Source organism: Gracilinanus agilis, chromosome 2 (genome assembly GCF_016433145.1).
Source record: "Gracilinanus agilis isolate LMUSP501 chromosome 2, AgileGrace, whole genome shotgun sequence".
In the NCBI taxonomy this organism is placed as follows: Eukaryota; Metazoa; Chordata; class Mammalia; order Didelphimorphia; family Didelphidae; genus Gracilinanus; species Gracilinanus agilis.
In genome coordinates, this window is record NC_058131.1 from 357,375,730 (window position 1) to 357,381,139 (window position 5,410).

A 5,410-nucleotide genomic window follows, 5' to 3' on the forward strand; every position below is an offset into this window, starting at 1 on the left:
TTTACGGTCGATTCCTCCTCTAATTCCTACCACCAAAATATCCTGAATGGGTAATTAAATGTGTAATCAGTGCTTGAAGACCCCTAATGCCTGAGAAGACATTATCTTATGAAGCCCTTTTCACTTTTGAGCAGTTTCAATTATTAGGAAATTCCTCTCCTCCTCTCCCCTTCCATAACCTCTCTTCTCTTTTCCCTTGCCCTCCTTTCCCTCATCTCCCCTCCCCTCTTTTCTTCTCCCATCTCCCTCTTCTCTCTTCAAATTAGAGGAGAGATGCTATGAGTTTTCTACATTAAAACACTGTATATAAGGTATTATTTTTATTTATGTGAATTATATAGTTGGTTTACCTTGGCGAGGACATCTTAATTTAATTCAATTCATGCACTATCTATTATGTACCAACTAGGTGCTGTTTTCCTTGCTTGGTACATGGTGCACAATACACAAATACATAATTCATAGTGCACAGCATATGAATACCCTTTCTAGGGCTATCTGCCAACTTACACACATGGACTGGGTCCCTGGGCAGGTAGATCAAGGCATTATTACTTTCAGGTCTAAGTTATCTACTGGTCTATTCTCCTAAAGCTCATTAGATCTCATCAGTGTTCTTACCTAGCTATAAGACGCAAGTCAAAGCAATGGCATCTATTAGACTGACATCATGAAAACAACGGTAGCAAAACACCTGCCCCATGAACATGGAACATACTTTTCCACTATTATTCACAGTGTCAAAGGGAAGAGTGGACATTCACTAGAGTATATTAGTACATCGGTGCACATGTATGGAACATAGGTGACTCATACAACTCACATGTCTGGCCCTTCAGGGACACAATATCTTTTCTCTTTTTGTCATATTCTTATGCTGTTCCTCCTGAGCTCAGGGTTTTTGCTGAGTAGGTCATTCAGCTAAAATACCAGAGAATGTTCCTCTCATTAGCTGAAGTGGTCAGGGCTGTCTATGAATTAGAAAAGTCACAATCTTAAGAACTATCTCTGGCTTTGACTCATCAGATGCCTTGACTCTCTTGGTCTGGTCCCTATCAGGTAAGGTATTTTCCTCTGAGGAAACTCTGCTTCAAGATGGACAATGGTAGTGGGAAGAACAAAAGAGTGAACCCTACTCCTCCCTTATGAAGAATGGTTCCCTCTCAGGAGCTGGGTTCTTCTTTCAAGGCTGACTCTCTTTTTTGACTAAAAGGTTGCATTATTTAGCCATTTCTTGTCTCAGCTGCTTGCTGAATCCTTCAACTGTGTCCTAATTTTTTAAATGCCATTAGAGTAGGTCCTATGTATTTGTAGAATAAATTTTCTCATGAAGAATTGTAGAGGGCAAAGCTTGGTGTATTGAGAGCCAGGCCTAGAAACAAGAGGTCCTGGGTTCAAATCTGGCCTCAGATACTTCTTAGCTGTATGACTCTGGGCAAGTCACTTAACCCCCATCACCTAGCCCTTACCACTTTTCTGCTTTGGAACCAATGCAAAGTATTGCTTCTGAGACAGATGTTAAGGGCTTAAAAAAAGAGTTGTCTTTATCAATCAATTCATACTATCAATCCCATATGTATATATAATACATACACGCAAGTTTAAATTTTACTCTGAAGCATCTTTAGTGATTCCTGAAGGATTTTTACAGGGAAATGATGTCATCAGGGAGTTAGACTAGATGGTCTTTGAAGTTCTTTCTAAGCCTCAATCTTTGATAAGTCAATGAACTAGTTTCTTTACTCTAAGTCTTTACAGGTTTTGCTGAAGCTATCCTCTTCATTTCTTATAGCACAATACCAAGTAGCATATATTAATTACTTATTATAATTCAAATGCTTTGCTAAAGTTTGAGATTTCAAAAACAAGTAGCAAGGGCTCCTCCTTTGCTACTTAAGAGTACAGTTCTTACTTATAACACAGAATATTAGGCCTGGAAAGAACCTTGAAAAATAAAACAGAACCAGAAGTGACCTTAGAATATAGGATATTAAGTTTGGAGGACACCTTAGAAGATAAAATGTCGTAGTTGAGGATGCTCTTTCAACACAAAGAATCAGAACTTGAAGGAAGTTTAGAATTTATCTGGTGCAAGGGTTCATAATCTTTTTAGTGTAATAGATCTCTTGGCAGTTTGGTGAACTTTATTCTTCAAAATACTTTTTAAATGCAAAAAAATAGGTTATATACAATTATCAAGGGAACTAATTATATTGAAATGTAAGTATTAATATATGTCTGTATATATGTATGTATATGTAGATAGAAATATAGACAGATATACCTATATCTATGATCTTTTTATCTATATAAAACAGAATTATAGACCCTATATTTATAATTGTTGTGGAACCTCATTTTACAGTTAAGGAAACTAAGGCTAAAGAAAGGAAATGAATTCCCTAAGCTTATATAGAAGCAAAAAACATGATGACTTATAGTTTATATCAGTTTGCATAGAATCTCATCCTTTAATTCATTTGAATTAAATACAATTGGACCTCAGTTTATTCATTTATTATATGAGGCCAATCCACCACTTCATTAGCTCTATAAATTTGACAAGGCACTTTCCCACTGAGTTAGTCTCCTCTTCTGTAAAGAGAGGATAACGACATTATTTTTATCAAGAGATAATGTTTGAAAAAGTACTTTGTAGATAGTATCTCTATAAATATAAGGAATTGTGGGACATGGTGGTACATGTCTTTAGTCCTTCTACTGAGAAGGTTGAGGCTGGAGATTTGTTTGAGTTTGGGAATTCTGAGCTCCAATCAATCTAAAACCTGTTAGATCTCCACTGCCAGGGACTGTCAAACCCTTCCTGAATGACAAAGTCACAGGGGGGATCCTGGAACTGCACAGCATATTCCAGGGAAGATGGAAACCCCTCATTCAGATACTCTTGTGTGACTCTTCTCTTACTAATTAATACAGAAATTCTCCTAAAAGTCACTTCATAACAAACCAGCAAATAGTGAGTTAATGTTTAAGATTTTAAACTCCAACAAACTGCACATGGATTTTCCATTCCCATACACAGAAGCTTATGTAATGAGAAACCAGAAACAATAAGCCTCCCCCTCTGATCCCTGATTTGGTACGTTAAATGGATGAAAAATGGAGAAGTAGCCTTCTGTGTAAAGGCCAGTGCATCCCTGAACTGTCATCCCCACCCCATAACCTGGGAAACATATCAAAACATACCTTTGAAAAATATTGAAAGTTACTGGAGAATGAAGAGTTGTTAGTAACAAACTTAATGTATGACAATCCATTATCTCCAAGAAAAGATTTATGTTGAAAATGAATTTCTGTGCCAACCTTATATGTGATTTCAAAGCATATAAAAATGAACCTTACTCAAGGCAGAGCAGAGCAGTCTCCATGAAGTCTGCCTGGCTGTAGCTTAGCCTGTCTCTCATTCGTCTTATTCACCCACACCCACATCCGACCTCATAGATACATGGATCTGTGGGAGTTTGACTCCCACACTCCACCATAAGTGGGACAACAGTATGGTGAGCTCCCTGAAGTGAAGGGTCACCAGACTGTCTAAGGAAGGAAGAACTGCCCCAGGTCTGGAAAACAGAGCAGCTCAAAGCTTCTGTGCTGAGCAACAGAGAAGTTATACCCATGAAAGGCCAATGTATTTCTAGTCTGGGTGATATAGAGAGATACTCTCTCTCTCTCTCTCTCTCTCTCTCTCTCTCTCTCTCTCTCTCTCTCTCTCTCTTATTTCTTTTTATATTTCTTTTTCTCCCCATATATATATGTACATATATGTATTTTTATATATATTGTTATTTCAATTATCATTATATTTAAGAACTATCATTTATCTCTAAAATTCTATTCTCTTACTGGTGAGATTGGACCATTGGTGTGCTAAGAGAAGAGAACCATAGTACAGTTAATTGATGGTACAGATAAGATAGAGTACTTTCATTGTTCTAATACACTAATACAGTGATGGGCAAACTATGGCCCATTGTCCGGCCAGATGTATACCTGCAATGTTCTATCTGGCATGACATTTTTCCTAATCTGATGAATACAATGAGTAGGATACAATACAATGAAACTTTGAAAGAGTTGTCTTAGAAACAAACTGACAGATGAGCATTTCCTTTCCTTTGACCCCCTCTTTAAAAAGTTTGCCTATCACTGCACTAATACATACCAGGGAGAGGTTAGTAGATTGATAGATTTTTCTCCTTGAGAGAAATGAATTTAAATACAAACAATCTCCTTTACAACCTCCTTTCCCTGCCCTCTCAACCTAATATTATAGGAAACTAGTAGGCCATGATTATCATTTATGCTGAAATAGAAGCTACTTAAAAGATAGAATAACTCATAATGGGAGAAAGGGAAGCTAAGGTTCCTTACTTTTTGCCTCAATACCACATAGAACACCCTCCCCTATTTCCAACTTTGGTATCATGAATGGCCAAAAAGCAAGTTTCTGATCATAGATTCAAAGACTATCAGAATTAGAAAAGACATTGTTATTTAATTCAATTTCTTCATCTTAGCTATTGAGAGAAAGAGATCATTTATGATGTGTTTACTATGTACCTGGCACGATATATAAAAATGCATTTGCATTTGTAAGCAAAAAAAAATAATCTCTACCCCCAAGGAAGAACAGCTAGGTGGTCCAGTGGATAGAATGCTGGGCCTGGAGTCAGGAACTCATCTTCTTGAGTTCACACCTGACCTCAGCAATTTACTAGGTATGTGGCCTTGGGCAAGTCGCTTAACCCTGTTTGCCTCAGTTTCTACATTTGTAAAATGAACTAGAGAAGGAAATACCAAAGCACTTCAGTATTTCTGACAGGAAAATCCAAAATGGGATCATAGAGAGTTGGACACGACTAAGGTCCCCATTCTAATGGGGGAGTACAAGTACATGAAAAGGAACTAAAATCAAGGAGAGATAGGGAATTGGGGAACAGTACTTACTGGAGGCAAAGTTGATAGGGAGGAGGTGAAAATATCAAAAGAGTAAAGAGTGGAGATGAGAGTGAAGTGAGCATGGCTAAGGAGAAGAAAGGGCCAATGGGTAAAAGCATCTGCAGGGTACCTAATGAGGTGGCAGAAAAGTCCAGGAATGAGGAGTGAAGCTGGGAGTGGCAAGGAACAGACTTAGAGAGGAGAGATTGTTTCTCCAACCATATGTAGCCAGTTAGTGGCAGGTGGGGCCAGAATCCATGTTTCCTGACTTCCTATTACTGATCTCTCTACCCAAGGAAAAAGATACTTGAATAATATACTGAACAAAGCAAAAAAAAAAAAAAAAAAAAAAAAAAAACTCATGAGACACAAAAACAGATAATTTTACTACTACTGGATTTAAATTAATGTATACTTTTGAATCACAAACTGTTTACAGTTTAATATGTAA